Source organism: Cryptomeria japonica, chromosome 8 (genome assembly GCF_030272615.1).
Source record: "Cryptomeria japonica chromosome 8, Sugi_1.0, whole genome shotgun sequence".
NCBI classification, from domain to species: domain Eukaryota; kingdom Viridiplantae; phylum Streptophyta; class Pinopsida; order Cupressales; family Cupressaceae; genus Cryptomeria; species Cryptomeria japonica.
This window is the reverse complement of record NC_081412.1, coordinates 390,893,110-390,912,456: the sequence shown is the minus strand read 5'-3', so window position 1 is coordinate 390,912,456 and position 19,347 is coordinate 390,893,110.

Sequence of the window (19,347 nt, the reverse complement as noted above, 5' to 3'; positions counted from 1 at the left end):
TATCTGAAAGAATAGCATCTCCAAATGCCTGATTACAGTTCCTATAAAGCACATTGTCTGCATAACAACACTTATCCACTCTTCTCCACAACCAAAAAATAAATTTTCTTGTTCACACATACATTACTCTCATAAATCATAGATATAGTTGCAGACACGCATCTTACATGACTACAACACTTACTTATACAAATCATCAACCTTAATATTAAGGTCGGCTCAATACACAAGACCTAGTTAGAAAATTACATCACATGATACCTAAATTAATAACCAGACCAATAAAATATCGGCAAGGACATAGTATGGACCCAAATAAAATCCTCGAACTTGCAACACCACCAAATAATTCACCAAGATCATCCGCAACACGTTAAAACACTGAATAGGTCGCATAACACAAAGAATACCATCAGACCAATAAAATATTCAATAACATGCACCATGATCAACACGCACCACCAAAACACATAGAACACAATCAGAGAACATCAACAAACAACATGATTTCCACCACAATAACCACAACAACATGAATCATCATTATTCGATCACCAGAGCTCAAGAATACCAACATCAAAATGAAAGATATGCTTGTGAAGTTCCAAATCATGAACCACTCGATCTGAGGACACACATGAACATCCCAAACACTCTCCAAAATCCGCATAGCATAAGAAATCAATTCTGGAGCAATACAATCCATAAATCACAACTCTGCAATACATAACCAACAGAAAAACCATCCATCACACTAGATCACATAACTCGATCAAATCACCTTCCGAAACATTGCAACTCTTATTTAATCAACTACAGATAAGTATCTCAAAACCCATTAACCTACATCAACACATCTACAACCAATCTAACTCAACTCTTTGAAACATACTAATTCAGAAACATAGTAATATGTTGACATCAATGACATCAACGCATTCCAACAACTCTAATATCCAATAAGAAAATAGTGGTGAATCAAGTGCTACTACCACTGGTGTGGATGGTATGGGTACTAGTAATAGTTGTGGTCAACAAGTGCAACAACAAAAAATTACTTAGAAGAGGCCAACAATGTAAGATACTATATAGAATCTCAGTGATCAAGGAATTTTAAAGAAGCAAAAGGTTATGACAAAAATTATGAGTACAACTCCAACTAAATCAAGTTGTAGCATGAAGGTATTGTTTCTAGATTCAAAACAAACCCCTCAAACTAGTCTGATAACCCCAACTGTAAGTGAGAGTGGGACAAGATTAGGAATGAGTTGTGTAGCTTTTGCTAGACCTCATAATGAAATAGTTAGAGCCACAAGCATAGGTGGAGTTGCCTACATCATTGCAAGTTCTATGTCACCATTCAACCATTCAATTGCATCAGCAACCCCAAATTTTAATTACAATAATTTTGTTGATCAATTTAGAGGGAGAGTAGATAAAAATAAAGAAAATAGGAAGCTAATGATGAAGATTGTAGGTACTACAACTGTAGAGGAACAACCTGCAATGAACGGGGCATTTCCAGTATATGACCCAAATAAATAAATGATAAAATACATGGTTGTTATGCCACCAATTTCAAATTAAAATAAACTAGAGAATCAGATTGATTCCTCCCAATTTCATGTTAGCACCATCCAAATGGATTTTTCAAGAGTTAAAAATATGGATAAAATTAATGTATCAAGAAAGACCAACAAAATGGTGTACACATCATTGCTCAAGCAAGAGAGAGAAATAAGCTAGAGAGACAAATACAAAATTAACACGCAGACCTAGAAAATGAGAAAGCAAAGAGGAAAGTTGTAGATAACAAGAATAATGAATTACAAAAAAGGATAAAAAATATGCTACATCTACAAGTACAAAGAACGAACAAATAGAGGTGGAACTGAATGAACTGAAGAAAATCTTAGTTGAAATCATAAAAAATATTGAAAATGAAAGAGCCTCATGTTTTTGATTAAGTAAAAATAGGTTTTAGGGGACCCGAAACCCTATTACAATTTGAAAGATAAGCATTAAAGAGATGAAACAAAACAACTGCAAAACACCAGCACAAATACCAGTAGCTAAGAAAAAGACAGCAAGAAGCCAACAAGAAGTTGGCTCCAAACCCAGCATTACAAATTAATTGAAAACTTTAATAGATTCCTTAGCATTTTGAACCAAGAGCATCATCGCCTTGGCCGCTTCCCTTAGGTCATTGTTTTCCTCTCTCAGCTGGCTATCTTTCGCATTGATCTCCATCCCAGTAGTGTTCTTCCTTGTTCTGCGCCTGGGAGTCTGGTGGGTGGTGCTAGAAGTTGGAATATCATCAATGACAACCAGATTCTTTTCTTGATTTTTCCTTTCCAGATGGTCCACCAAAGCATTCATGTTCTGTGATGAGACTTTGAGGACCTGGAGGCTATGGTTCATGAAATTTTTTAGGGCCTTCTCAGTACGGGCGACCCGAGAGTTGATGTTGTCTTTATCCTCTTCAGTCTATTCTTTCAAGGTTCTTATAACATCCTCCAAGTGTTTCAAATCCCCTTTGATCAAATCTTTTTCTAGCCAATCCTCCATCTCGATTTCCTCTTTAGCTTCACTGGTTTCTATCTCATCATTCTTTTTCCTAGAATCCTTAATCAACTTATTAATCTTGTTTTCCAACTCCCTCTGTTTACTTTGCATGCTAGTAATATTGTCGACAACCCATTTTTGGAAGTTGAAGGACTCTAGAGTACAGTTATGGGCAGTATTCAAGATGGTGGTCATAGAATCCCTACCCTGTTCAGTGCCCATAGAGTTGGGATTGTCATCCTCCTTAGCATTCCAAGCAACATTCCTGTTGTCTAAGCCCATAGGGTTAGAGTGAGGGTTTTCAGAGTTACCCCCTTCATCCTCTTCACCAATGTTCTCATCCTTTTCATATTCCATATCAGTTTCAAAATCCTTACCCTTTTCCTCCTCCACCTCACAGTGCACCTCCATATCCACATTATCTCTATCAACTGTCCTTTTTTTGTGGGTAGATGCATTAGGTTGTTCCTCATCCGAATCTGAATCTTTGCCACTCTCAAAGATATGTGCATTCGTGATCAGAGGGTCATCTTTGGTCGCCCTAGCCTTGTCCTTCAGATGTTCACAAATGAGCAATATAAGCCCTTGATGGGCTATAGGGTAGGAGTTAGGCTTTTTAGCGTGGTCAGAAAGACTCTCATTCAGAGAGGATGCTAAATAAAAAGGTAGGGATATTTTGGCCCCATGATGAAAATGATTCAAAATAGCAAAGTGATAGTTATAGATTTTTGTAAATCTACCATCAACAGTTAAATACTCCATTAAAACCCTTAAAACATTTTGCCAAAAGGGCTTTACCTAGTGGGGAATGTAATAGGAAATGTTTTCTTTCTTCACAAACTTGCCCTTCTCATCCTCTGATTTCGGGAAGATTTTGAACTCCTCAGCTGCATACTTCCGATCTCTGTAAAATTTGGTGCCCTCCGTCTGCAAACCCATGACCTGGGTGACTAGGTTCTCATCAATTTGCCATATCTCCCCCGAATAGGGTACCTCTGTTGTTACTCCAGCCTCTGGCAAAACCATGAGAAACATAATTTCTAGTTCCATGAATCTTTTCCATGTAGTCAGTAAAGCCATATCTATGAAGTCTTCTCTAGACTTTTCGTTCACTCTTCCAATTTTTGCATCCTGGGGGCTCATTCCTGTTTAAATTACCACCCATTTTGAGCTCCAGGTAGAAGTACCAGCAACTATAATTCACAGTTCGTAGATGAAACCCCAAATGCTTGTAAATTCTGGAGTTACTGAACAAAGACTCTTTGGTTGTTTTGAAACTTATGTTTATGGCCGCACAAACCCAACAATTATGATTATAATGTTCCTCATGCATATGATCATGGAAATGATGCCAAAAAGAACTCATTAACTGGAAGTTAATCTACCCCCGAAATCTATCTTTGGAATTTGTTCCCCAAAATATAATCATGATATTAACTTGACCCATTGATATGATCAAAATATAATTTCTCTTCAACCTCCCTTTTACAATGAGTTTCTCCAAAATATTTAACATCATTCTCTAAATTGACCCCTTCATTAGCTAAGAGATCCACTACCTTATTACCTTCTCTTAGAGTATGAGTTATGCTAACACTAACATAGTTATTTAACAAATATTTAGCACTTTTAACTAAGTTAGTAATATTCCAAGAAACAGAGTTTGTACCTTTGAGGGCTTGGATGATGTTTAAGGAGTCCCCTTCGAGCCAAATTTTTTTGAATTTGAATCCCTGAGTGAGCTGGAGGCTTTTTAGCATGGCCAGAGCTTCAGCCACATGATTATTTTGGATCCCAAAAGGAGAGGCAAAAGCTACAATGAAGACTCCTTGAGCATTTTTGATAACTCCTCCACCACCAGACTTCCTAGGGTTGCCCTTAGCCGCTCCATCGAAATTCACCTTTATCCAATCATGATCAGGAAAGCACCAAACAATATTCTCTTTCCTATTCTTATTGTCAGATCTGCAGACTTTATGTATTAGGTTCCATTCAATGAGGATGTCTTTTTCTATTTCATTCATATCAGTAACAAACCATTGCTTATTGTTTTTGTGAAGAATATTGATGTTCTCTTTTATGGCCCTACAGATTTTTTCAAAAACCACCTGAGAGTTACACTTAGCTTCCCTAAATATTATATTATTTCTTTCTTTCCAAATGCTCTAGCAAATCATGGGGAGGGTCAAGGACCAAAGGTTCTTGATAAGCTGGCATTTAGTGGGAAAATTCCATTGCTAGATAATATCCTTGATACTCTTGTTCATAACCCAACTAACTTTCCATTTCTCCCACATTTTACACCAAATTTCCCAGGTAAAGGAGCAGTGAAAAAAGAGTTGATCAACTTATTCTTCCTCTTTCTAGCATAGCTCGCATCTATTAGGGAATTTGAAACCTCTTTGGACCAAATTGTCAAGAGTAAGGATACTATTGTGAGCAGCAATCCAAAAGAAAATATTGACTTTAGGGATCAGAATGTTGTTCCAAACTTTACTCCAAATGGGATTACCGGTTTGAGAAAAAGTGTTTTTGTAGGCTGAAGCAACCGTAAATTCACCTCTAGGATTACTTTTCCAAAGAAAAACATCATCATAGTCTTTGTTAAGGGAAAAGGATAGCAGCTCCTTCTAGAGTAAGGAAAATCTAGGATGAATAACATCAAGCCTCACCCATTTGTCCTCCTTCCAGTAGTCACACACCATAAGCCCAAACCTCCTTTTACATTCCTCAATAACTTGACTATTGTCTTGATCATAAAGAGCTTCATTCTTCATCCAAGGGTCCTCCCAAAACCTTATTTTGTCACCTTTTCCAAGGACCCATCCAGCTCCAGCTGTGGCACTTTTATGGATTTGATAATACTATTCCAAATGAAGGATCCAACAGGAATGTCTTCAGAGTCAAGGACCCCTTGGATAGGCTGATTCTGAATATATTTATCAAACCATATTTGTTTCCAATCTTTCTTGGTATCATAGGCTCTCCATAATTGTTTTGCTAGAAGAGCTTTGTTAAAGGTTTTTAGAGCTTTAATCCCCAACCCTCCTTTGTTCTTAGGTCTACAAACTTTGTCCCAAGCAATCAAGGATATCCTCTTTTTTTCTTCAACTCCTAACCATAAAAATCTCTTCTGGATTCTTTCCAATGCTTCAACAAATTTAGTTGGGATTCTAAATAAACTGAGGGCATAAACAGGGAGGTTCTGGAGAGTAGCTTGAAGGAGCTGCAATTTCCCAGCCTGAGATAAAATAGAACCTTTCCACCCAGCAAGTTGTTTGTTGAATTTATCAATTATCATATTCCAAAAGGAGTTTGGGGGAGTTAAACCCAAGGGAAGACCTAGATAGGTGGAAGGGAGCATGTCCACCTTGCAACCAATAATTTTAGCAATTTTTTGTTGCCTTGTGACCGGAGTATTCATGAAATATATAGCCAGTTTGTCCCAATTGACTTGTTGATCAGTAGCCAAAGCATAGGAATTAAGAGAAGTTTTGAAGGCCTTAGCCTCCCTAACAGAAGAATATCCCATTAGGATAGTATCATCAACAAACTATTGATGAGAGCAAAAAACATTAGCAAAGGAAGGTTGAAGACCTTTGATGGTTTTACTCAATTTCAGATTGTGAATCAATCTGCTCATGCTCTTAGCCAGAATGGTGAAGATAAGAGGAGATATGGGATCCCCTTGTCTGAGCCCCCTTGATGTTTTAAAGAGATTTGTAGCAGATCCATTAATCAAAATAGAGAACATAGGAGTGGTGATCATCTCTCTGATAATTTTGGTTATCTTTTCATCAAATCCAAAAGCCTCCTTGATTCTGAAAAGAACATGCCACTCCACTCTATTATAAGCCTTTTCCAGATCCAACTTTATCAAAAAGCCTTCTTTTTTAGCAGAATTGAGGGAATGAATGTTCTCATGCACAAGAATGATAGAGTCCAAAATCTGCCTACCAGGAACAAAACCTTTCTGCTCCTCAGAGATGATGAAGGGGAGAACAACCAAAATTCTAGAGGTCAAAACTTTAGATATGATCTTATAGAATGAGTTACATAGACTTATTGGCCTAAATTTTCCCATAGAATCTGCCCCAGCAACTTTAGGGATTAGGGCAATAAATGTGGAGTTGAGTTCTTTAAGGATTCTTCTAGCTTCAAAAAATTCTTTGACCGCATTAACCGTTTCTTCTCCCACAATATGCCAGAATTCCTAGAAGAAAAACATAGGGAAACCATCAAGACTCGGAGCTTTGTCCCCTTGAAACAAAAAGACAGCTTTTTTAATTTCTCCAACAGATGGGATAGCAGAAAGGGCCTTATTCTGAATAGGACTAATGATCTTAGGAATGATATTAAACAAGTTGTGCTGGTGGGTATGATCAATGTCCTTGTTACTAGTGAGGAGCTAATTGAAGAACCTGACAGCTTCATCCCTGATTTCCTCCTTATTAAGAAGAGTTTTGTCCTCTACAATAAGTCTTGAAATTCTATTCGCTACTTTATGTTTTAAAGATGTCATTTGGAAAAATTTAGTGTTTCTGTCCCCAGCCTCCAGCCAGATCACCCTGGATCTCTGCATCCAATAGATTTCTTCCCTAGAAATAATGTTGTGGAGTTTGACAAGAACATCATCTTCCATGGCTTTGGAATACTTTTTATAGCCATCTTTCTGTATTGAATTTTGGATCTGATCCAGCTCCTCCTTTAGCTTTTTCTTTGAATCAAAAATATCACCAAAGACCTTCTTGTTCCATATCTTAATGTTGACTTTGATATTTTTAAGTTTTTTGGCAACTTTATACATGGCAGTTCCATTTACATCAATATTCCACTAGTTAGCAATAGATTTTTCAAGATTAGGGTGGGAAATCCACATCTTTTTGAACCGAAAAGGGAAGCTCTGATTATTCTTAAAATTCTCAGCAACAAAAGAGATGGGATAATGGTCTGAACCAATTCTATTAATAATAGAAAGGGAGCATCTATGGGAAAGAATCCAATCATTAGTTACAAGGGATCTATCAAGTCTTACCTGAATGAGATCTTCACCATCCCTTCGGTTAGACCATGTGTAGGAAGCCCCATTGAGATCCATATCAATGAGAGCATTAATATTAATGAAGTTCATCAAGTCAGATTTGCTATCTGGTTGAGCATGAATACCCCCATATTTATCAATGCCTTGTAGAGAAGTATTGAAATCTCCCATGACAACCCAGTTGTTCGAAGGGAAAGATTTTCTTTTTTGCTGAATTTTGTCCCAGAATTTTCTTCTAGTAGATTTGGAGTTAAGGGCATAGATATTAGTAATAACACATTCCTTTCCATCAAAAGTGCTTTTAGCTTTCAAGGATAAAATATTGCCATCTACATCAATCATTTCTCCAGAGATGGTTTTCTTGTTCTAAAAAATTGCTACCCCTCCAAATGCTCCATTCAAGCTACTACCACAAACTCCTCCAAACTTAAAGAAGTTTAATTTCTCCACTTTCTCTTTACTCATTTTGGTTTCTTGAACCAGGATAATATCCAGATTTTGATCTCGAATGAGGCTCCATAATATATCATGTTTATTGAGACCATTTAGGCCTCTGATATTCCAAGATATTACCTTCATTTGGAAGCCTGAGGGCAGGATTTCTTTATAGTTAGCTTCCTTCCATCAGCTATGTTTTGCTTGCTCTCCTATTTCCTATGCCATTTCATAGTTTTACATCCTAGTGGGGATCTTGAAGCACCAAAATCAGTCTTGGACCTAGTTCTGGTTTTCACCCCGTTAAGGCCTCCTACCCTCTTAGTTTTTATTTTCTTTCCATTTCCTGTTATGTTTTCTTCTTGTTCCACTTTAGGCTCATCTTGCATATTACTCCATAGTTCTCCTCTTTTCTGGGATGATGAAGGCATATCAACTCCAATATTTTGGAATAATGCATTTAAATTTACCTGAGGCGATCCAAACTTGTTGCTCCTTCCAAGTTTAATTTCATGTTCTTCAAATTCATCTAGGCACTGTTCATCTTTTTTTGATATAGAATCTTGAAAGACCTCATGATGAGATTCAGTGATATTCTTAATCTCACCATCTTCAAGTGTCTCTTCATTGATTTCATTCTCCTTCTCCTATGTCTGTAGAACCTCAAAGGTATTGACTGTTTTGATCTCAAACTCCCTGATTTCATTCTTTTTATTCTCCTTCATAGGGGGATTCTTAGGAAGGTCAATTCTATCTCCTTCTAATGGTTCTGATATATTGACAGAGCTTCCACTTTTTCCTTCTAACTTGTTACCTTCTTTGTTATTATTCTTTTCTTTCTAGACCTGTTTGTGGATATTTGTAATCACAAGTTTTTTAGGGTTGCTGGGACAAGCCTTAGCCCAGTGACCAACTTTTTTGAAAGAAAAGAACACAAAGGGGAGTGATTTGAACTCTATTGACTATTCCCATAATCCAAGTTTGGAGCTTATATCAATAGTGCTAGGAAGGTCCATATTCTCCGAAATGTTGACACAGATATGTGCATAAACCAATCTCTTGCAAGCTGCTATTATTGGATCTATCGCAACAAGCTCCCCAAAGGAGTTTGCAATTCCTGAGAAAACATCCTTCACCCAGTATTCCAATGGCAACCTTGGTAGCCTTACCCAAACTAGAGCAGTTTCAAAGAAAGAGTCATTGAGTTCCATGTAAGGAGACCATTTTCTCACAAATAAAGAAGATTTACCAAACATCCAGGGGCCACCACTTAAAGTAGCTTCCATATCTTCCACACAAGAGAATGAGAAAACAAAAAAGCCTCTAGGTAGGGCAGAGACGTCAACTTGACCTTTCATTCTTCATTTTCTCTTAATAAAAGACCTAACATCCTCAATATAAGGTCGAGGTCCAACAAACTTCCCCACCAAAGAAAAAGCCATTAAAGAGATGTTATGATCGATAACTAAATCAGGAATCTTAATAGAAAGTTTACCCATTTTATTATCTGATATATCTTTCACAAAGGGGAAAGATGATTTACCAGTCGGTTTTCCATATGCTTTCCTTGAAAAAAGACTACTCCAGGGTTTGGAAACTTGCCCCTCCTTGATATTTTCTAAGTCAACTTTTACCACCTCAGGGCTCGATTCTTGGGAATCTTTCAACTGTTTCTAGTCAGGAGGAGGGTCCCATATCCGTGGGTCCCCATCCTATCTCCCATCCTCATCATCCATTGCTTGTCCTTGAGCTACAGTGGAATCAAAACCAAAGGATCTAGCCTCATTGTTCCCTCCATTTCCCGATTTCAAATTTCCACATTCAAACATTGTTCCCTCCATGCTCTTGTTCCTTGTTGTTGTTTTATATCCTAAATTTGTTTTATATCCACATTTCAAGAGCCTCATGTTGTTTTATATCCTAAATTTGTATATTTACAATTATACAAAAAGTTGGAGAATTTCATTGCCTCGATAAAAAAAATTACAAAACCAATTGGACCATGAGAAGGAAAGAGTAAATCAGTGGGAAGAAAAAGTAGGAAAGAGTAAATCGGTGGGAAGAAAAAGTAGAGGAAGAAAGAAAAAACATTGAAAGACTAACACAAGAGCTGCAGAAGGCATACAATGAAATTAAATTTTCCAAAGATAGATTGATCGAATCTTGGAAACAAATAATAAAAAAAATCATTTGGGAGCAAATAATGTAGATGACTAACCAATTGTGCTAGTTATTTGAATTGACTAGAAATATCATAGTACATTATGGGAAGCTCACTTAAATACATTGCTCAGAATAGAAACATGGATTCAAGATTAAAAATTGCAAATCAAATTTTTCAAACAATCTACAAAGCTAATGAAAAATATTTGGCATCCAAGGGAATTCATGACCTCATTGATGCCTTAGTAAAGGCATCATATGTCGTTCAAAAATGTATGAAACTATGGGAAGCTCAAGAATGTCTGGATAAGGCTGAAAAAGGATGAAGAAGTTGCATGGAAAGGTATAGAGATTGACAAATCTTGGTTTGCCGAAGAGTTTTGATACAACACAACAATACATTGGAAATGTTGATTTAAAAAATAAGATGGAGGAGAAAATGAAGTCCGATTTGGACCTATTTCCTAAGGACACAAATGAGGCTAACTTTCTATCCTTCAAAAATGTATGAAACTATGGGAAGCACAAGAATGTCTAGATAAGGCTAAAAAAAGGATGAAGAAGTTGCATGGAAAGGTATAGAGATTGACAAATCTTGGTTTGCTGAAGAGTTTTGATACAACACAACAATAAATTGGAAATGTTGATTTAAAAAATAAGATGGAGGAGAAAATGAAGTCCGATTTGGACCTATTTCCTAAGGACACAAATGAGGCATGGAAAGGTATAGAGATTGACAAATCTTGGTTTGCCGAAGAGTTTTGATACAACACAAAAATACATTGGAAATGTTGATTTAAAAAATAAGATGGAGGAGAAAATGAAGTCAGATTTGGACCTATTTCCTAAGGACACAAATGAGGCTAACTTTCTATCCTTCACCAAACTATTGATAACCTTGAATCTAGCTTTGGATGAAACATTGATGTAAATTTTCACTTCCAATTATGAATTGTTGATAAATTTCCAAGTCACTTACTATATGATAGACCAACTAGATTTCCATCAAATGGAGAGTGGAGCATGCTACAGAAGCTCATACAATGGTTTCATAATATGTATTGTATAGTTTGTATTCCCAAATACTTTCAGGTTTTCTGCTTTACTTTATTTGTAATTTCAAGCATATTGTAATTTGTCATGGCTTGAATTAACTCCTTTTTATGATTCTATGAATGTATAATTACTATTGAAGTACAATATGGCATACATTTTCTTGTCTTCAATTAGTTGACAGTGTTGATTTCATGTTCTAGGTTACCAATCCCATAATCTAGTGTTGTGTTTCTCCTTAGGATTGAAGGTAGCAAGAAAAATTGCTAGCAATTTCCATGATCATGGTATAATTACTAATTTAACACTACACTTTTTTTATTCTTGAATGTTGAATAAAATAAATAATTACTAATGCAAGCTTATTCTTGAACACTGAAAAATAGTAGTACGCTAATTTATTAACTTGTAAATACAAATTTGAAAAATGCAATTGCATATCAATATTAAATGACATTGATAGAAACATAAAATATCATCAACCACATTTAGGATTTTTTAATATGAATTATGAAATACATTACGCAGTAAAAGTTTAATAAATACCTAGTAACTACTAGTGCTAAATTACTTAAATTTGTCAAATCATCTCATCATCATGATCATCAAATTGAGAGCTTCATTGATTATTGTTTGTGTTTTCTTCACTCTACATACCTCCTCTTACTTGCACCTCAAAATTACTAGTTCATGTATCACTGGCATTCATTATGTCACTGTCAATTGTCCCACTTTAATTTGTAGTGTTGCCCAACCCTCTTCTTTTAGTTTTGGACTTCTAGATTCCCAATGCCCTTTCATAAGGAAAACTTTGGACATCATACCTTGATGTATGCAGCCGCAAACACTTTTCCAAATTCTTGTCTAGTTTGTTCCTTATCTTTGATTTTAAGAACCCCAAAGCACTAAGGGTCACGTATGTCATTTTGCGTAGCTTAGAATATTCTTCCATAAACATAGCTTTGTCTTCATCTTTTTTCATAAGAAGGTTCATTTCCTCTAGCATGGGGAGAAGACCTGCTAAAGTTAAGATTGTCTCTATATCAATTAACCTACGAAGCAGGTCAAGAGATTTGTCTATTGTGTGGTGATGTTATTATATTAATCTAATCAAGGATTGATATTCTAAATAAAATCAATGCACTAGACCATGCAAGGAGATCCATCTAGTATCAGCATCCTTAAGAAGCTTGTTCCCATTGGTTATTCCATTGACAAAATTTTGAAATTCCAAAAACCATTTGGGACTTCAATAGAAGTATGAGTAGAGCTCTCTGGATAAATTTTCAACATTTTCTACTAGAGGATACTTGCTCACAATTTTAAAAGGTGGATTCATTATGTGGGTCATGTAGTGAATGTTAGTAATTTAGGGTGAACAAGAAGTTTGTGTCTTTATGCAAAGACCATTCCTATGACCTTGCATTATTGAAGCTCCATCTGCTCCTCACATACCAACTCTTTTACAATTGTCAAGTTATCCATACCTCCATATTCAATTTAAAAATTCTTAACTAGTTGAAATAGAGTTTTCGTTGTTGCACTCTCCTTCAATTTAGAAACACATAGTAGATGAGATTGGAAGACACGATTTTCTACAGTATAAACATAGACATATTATCTATTGTTGTAACTTCATCCAAAGACAATGCAATAAAGTTTGACTCTCTTATTTTTTTCTTTATATCTTGTTTTCAACCTCAACAAGACAACTTGTCCATTCCCATCCACTATTTACTGACCAATGACAGTTAGGAAAGTTAGGAATTCCCAAAAACTATAATAAAGTACTAATTTTTGGGTAGTCTATCATAGGACACCCTCTAGTCAAAATATAAAAAATAACACTTAACTGAACAATTTTTCCCAATTGTGCTACTGCCATTGCCTTTCCAAAAATAGCTTCAAGAGAACCTCCACATTCAGTGAGATTTGCCTATCTTTTGAAATGTGCATCATATTATAAGGCACACTTAACATGCTGACATTTCTCCTTTGTTTTCCATCATATCACTAATTTTTTAATTCCATCTATAATTTTTTTTTTAAAACTTTGTCAATATGCTTTTCTATGGTGTCAAGCTTCAGCTACAACCTCATCTCCTTTTTTATATTTTCAACTTCATATCTTACACCTGCATTCTATTGGAGGGTCAACTTTCTTTGAATTCTCCACTAGTTCAATGAATGGATACTTTGATTCCTAACCAATTTAAAAATGCCTTGCCATATCCCACTACCAACCCATTTTTTATTTGGATTTTCTTTTCCCCTTTCCCGCATCATCATCATCTACGTTATTTTCAACCAAGTCGATTATCTCATTCTCACTACCCTGAGCATCTACAAAATATTCTTCTTTAGTGTCATCTGAGATATCGCATTCGCCACCTTCTTCAATATTTGGTATAAGTTGTGATGATGTACCTTCATTTTTTTTTACCACAAACATTGCTAAAGTATGAATTTAAGGTTTTGCATTTTGCTGACCTCTCTTGGCCTTCACCATATCCAAGAGTCTTACCCTTCTTCCTATTTGACATCTCCAACCAAATAAAGGATGCAAAAAGCTATCTACTTGTTTAAGAAGCAATAATAGACTATAAGAGTCATTGCCCCTAGGGCCTAGAATCTAGATGTTTGAGGTCTCCCTACTCAATAAGAATGAAATAAAAATTGCAAACATATTGAGATGAATAATATTATAACACTTCAAAGAAATGATCACTTACCTTTAGATTCTCAGTGGATAGCAAGAAATGCATCAATGGTTGTTCATGTCTGTAGTTTGGCTATTGATCTGAATTGAGAAATTGGAACTAACCAAATTGTGTAAAAATAATTTGATCTTTCATGCAATCTTATAATAGTCCATATTTGGCGAGTTCTATGGGAATTTTAAATGGTATACAAATATTTGGTGAATCCCACTTCATTCTAACACATCTTATGGAAATGTAGGGCAAATCAAACCTTGACAAAACATATACGTTGTAATTTACTAGGCAATTATGGATTGTCGATTGGGATGGACTTATAATAGAATTGATGAAATTAATCCTCCCACAACATTAAATGATTAAGGTATTGGAGAATATTATGGATAATTAAGATATGCTTCCAAAAATGTTGGGCGAATTGGGTCCTCATGCAAATTGAACTATTGATGGCTATTGGTGAATATGGCAATGAATTAAGGCACACTTTTAAAATTGTGGGAGAAAATATTAAATAGATTGTTGTGAAAACATACTCTATTGGAAAAAACTCTAAATCGTTAAAAATAATTAATAAAAATGAAGCATAATTGAAATGCATTTGACCAAAAATTGATAAATTCAACGCGATCTGGCTACCCCATTCGGTCCAATTTATTCACCAATTTTGAAATGGCTAATACAAAATATTCACCAATTGGTGAATATTCACCACTAAAGTTTTCATTCTTTGAGCCACCAATTTCATTTCCCACCACCGAGATAGGACCCATCTCATATTTGAAAATAGAGCCTGACCAAGGGGGACTAGGGCACTCGACGCTATGGTCCTAATATTAGGGCATTGGTCCTCCTTAGTTAGGGACCATGGCTTAACCCCAGGAGAAGGACAACACTCCACAAAATAAAATAGCAGGTGTGCATGGCATTAGAATTGGATTTAAGGCATTGAACAGACCCAGATAGGAGATGAGAGGGAGACATGCTAAATTAGGGGCACAAACATGAGGTGTAAATTGGCTCGATGACAATTTACGATTGTACATTTGATTCGATTGATTAATTGGATGATTGATTTGATGGCTCTGATGAAGGGACTGATTGATTTGATTAAAATTTGATGTTAGATTTTGGATGTTTGATATTTGGGTTGATTAATGTGACTTTGATGACAAGGAAAATGAATGAGGATGATAATTTTAATGATGCATTCTTGGTTTAGTATGACGAGAATGATGACCATATCATACGACAAGGATCATGGCTATGGTGATGCAAATTGAAACCTAGGCAAATGATTACGACAATGAAATGGGCTAAAATATTTCTTGGACAAAGGGAAAACTCACAAGATGATAACATAGACCTGGCACTCAAAATGTTTGATAGAATGCAAGGAAATGATGCATTCCTACTAAGACATAAAACAAACCTACAGTTTCTAACAGCAATTTTGTGGTTTATGACAGTGAACGACTTAAAGATTTTGACAAACTGGATTTGGCAAAGTGGCATTCTCACTAAAGGACAGTGTAAACCACATTTTGTGCTAACAAACCCACTAGACTAGATGATAACTAATGGTGTAAGACTTAGACTAAAAACTCTCTAGTATAGATGATTGATTATTCTAACTTGTTTTTAACAAAAGAGGATTTTTGTGGTACAAACACATCAAGAATAAAAACAATTGTCTAACTCAACTGAAGTATGAGGGCCTAGATTATCTCAAGTGATCGTAGTTGCTAGTTTAAACATCAAGACAATTGAAGCAATTCATAACCTAGGGCTTGGAATACAGATACTACTTGATGGAGCTCTTATAATAGAATACCTCATACATTATAAAGAGATAGAGATTAGGTGACACTTTCTCCCCTCCATGACATTGACACACCTTCTCTCTAAGCTCAAAGATTACAAAATTTAGGAAGAATTCCTTTCTCATTACAAAGGGTACAGGAAGAGTATCTATGAGGTATGATCCACACTCCTTGAACAACCAAGTATGGGATTTTAGCCACTAAAACAAAGTCTCTAGTAAATATTCAAGGGCTTGATGGCTACTCATTGGAAAATAACTCACTCAAGAGCCTATCTCAATCCTTGTTAAAGGATTTTTACGTATCTCACATGAATGTGGACACTATAGGAACTATTAGAGTACACTTTTCACAAAGAAGACTCTAGATTTTGCCTTTGTCAATTTATATAGCGAACTGAATGATAGGACCACTTTGAGTCACTCTTGGGGTGAGTAATTTTTCCCACCAAGGAAGGCTCTCTACCAAAATATAGTACACATTCTATTACACCCAAGGTCGCATGGAAGGGCAAGGGGAGAGGATACTTATATACTACCTTTTGAGGGATCTAATCTAACACAAAATTAAAAAATTGTACTTTTTTGATCACCCAAGTTCTAAGGAAGATGAGGAGAGAGCATACACCAATTGCAATCTTTCCAAACATGACAAACAAGATCAATTTCCTTAATAAAATGAAGTGTTCTCTAAACTAACAAAAAGACACATGATTCATTTTAAACCCAAGGTTTGTTTTTAGATCACCCCTTCTTTGGCGATCCTACAAGTACACAAGTTAAAGTTTTCACTTTGGGGCCTTCTACAAATGAAAATATTGCACAATGTTAGCAAAGCCAGTAAACAAAGACAGACTAGAATATTAGTAACAATATGATGGAATTATAGATCTGGAAAATGTAGAGAAAGATAGAAACCCACATTCCCACTATTTGAGAGTTCAAATCCACCATTTCCCAAATCTACTAGAAAACTTGTTATTCAACATACCAAACTTGCAACTTCTTAAAAATAAAAGAACACTCAAAACTTGAAAATAGAGAAACACAAATAACAACTACCCATTTAAATCTGCTATTTCTAAAAAATGACAAAAAACTTGAAACCTAAAAGCTAAACAAAACAAAGATTGCTTTACCAATGCAAACCTACTATTACTCAGGCTAAACCAACTATTTATGCTAAAAATGTAGAAAAAAATTATACTTGTACGTAAGATGGTGGGAATGTGTTCTCTCTATTTCTCGTTGTGTTTCTGCGATTACATAGTTCAAACTTGTGATTTCTTGAAAATGCACCTGGGGCTGAAACAACTTTCGCTAAAGTGAAAACTGGCTTGTTAGATCATTTTCCTTGTCCCTAACATCCCAAAACATGCGAGAAATACACTAAGACATCAAAAAATGTGAGACTAGCCCATGAAGTGGGTCCCACTAAGCATGCTAGAAATTGTGATAGAAAAATATATCAAAATACAAATAAATAACCTAAACTAAATAACTTACCAAAAAAGAACTCTTAATGAAGATGCTAAGAAAAGAAGCTAAATTAATAAAAGAGTGAGAAAGTGCAAACTCATAAGCACCTTTTGATTTGGTGGTCCTTGATTCAATGTACGCTCACTTTGGCAAGGGTGCTCAAAATCACTCCATAGCTGTGCAAATATGAAATATAACCTAATTATGGATTCAAGATAGATGTTAGATGTGGATGCAAAATGGCATTATAATGCTATGATGATATGAAATGAAAGTAGATGATTTATGAATAAAATGGAGGGATTAAATAGAAATGGAAGAAGGGATAAGTATCCCTCAAAATGTGCCACTTGTCTCTTGTGAAGCTAAGTGGTGGCATAGAAAATGATGACAATTGACCTCTTTGAGGACAAGTTTCAATGCACATGATCACAAGTGGAAGAGAGGCCACATGTCCACTTGGGAGTCAAACACCCAAATTAGACTCTTTTTCCAAATTAGTTAGAAAATAGGGAATGTAAACACATGGGATAGGGTTGTTTAGGAGGATAAGGTTGGTTAGCAACCATGGGTTAGTTAGTGGGTTATGATGGCTTAGAGGGTGTAGTGTCATAAATTGCAACCCTAGCAATTTTTGACCACATTAAGGTCCTCATGCATGCAAAATTGAATCCCCTATACTGATTGCAGATCACAGACTACTCAACCCTCGAAAACTACATCTCCCTTTCCCTCTGCACTGCCTAACCTGGATCCTATCCTACAAAAAAGGGCAAGACAAGGGCTTGGCGACCCTATCCTCTACCCTATTTTAGGGCAGGATCATTCCTAAGTCTCCATTGAAGGTTGTGTAGTTAGTGGGAAAACTTCCCCGATGTCGGCCTGTGACAAAAATCAATTTCATTAACCCTAATTGACAAGTATTAAAGTTGCATTTTCCCTCTCATTTGTAGGAAGTTCAATGAGGTAAAAATTTGTGATCAAGTGTTCAAGAGCATTCAAGCATTCAATCATCCCTATCAAGCATTGAGCATCTCAAATCTCCCTTCAAGGCTAGGTGTTACATTCAAGTCAAGGATTCAACCATTGAAGAGGAGATCCATTTCAACATTCAACTTCATACAATAATTTCTATCAACATTTCTATCATAACCTCCCTTGAGGTGATTCACATTTCAATCTTCCATTTACATTTACTTGCAAGTACTTTCTTTCATTACTTGGTTAATTCCAAAACTGGGGTTTGACCTGAAGGAAAACCCCCAATCCCAACCCCTTTTCCTCTCTTTTATGTGTGTAGGTTGCAAGTGTACAATTGTACTTTCATATTTGGACTCCATTTGCAGAGGTGGAAAAACCCTTTTCATTTTGTGGATTTTTCGAAGGACCATGTATACTTTCACCATAGTCCGGGCAAATTTTCCTCAAATTCATAAGGTGGCTTCATCTCGACATAATACTGCTAAATCCAGGTGCACAGGCTTCATCCAACACTTCGATCTTGAGTTATTATCATTTCTTCATCCCTTTTCACTTAGTCTTAATGTATAATTCAATCAATTTTTTTCCATTACGAGTAGAAGAGGGGATTGACTTACCATTCTCATTTCATTGAAATTTATATCTTCTTCTTTGGAGGTTGAATCTAGTGAATTCCCCCCCCCCCTCTTCCAATGTAATGCATGAAAAGTGTTTGAAGGGAAATCCGTAGTGAAACTCTCATCTCTCCTTGGAGGGAAAGGGTAGCTTTCCTCTTGATCTCTCATTCACAAATTTTTCACCCAGCATTACAAAGGGAAGTTAGAGTTAGGAGCCATGTGCTCCAAATAGGAATAAACTTGAATTATTTAATTCAAATATAATAAGGTTAAGAATAAAGGGTTTACATGAATAAAATAAAATAAATGGGGGTATTTATTTTATTTAATAGAGGAAAGGGGGAATTAATCAATTAAATGATCAAAAGATTCATTCATTCATTAATTGGATGCAACTTAATTAATTAAATTAATTTATCCAAAGGACTGACATTAACCAATTAAAAACTAAAATTATTTAATTAATAATGTGAC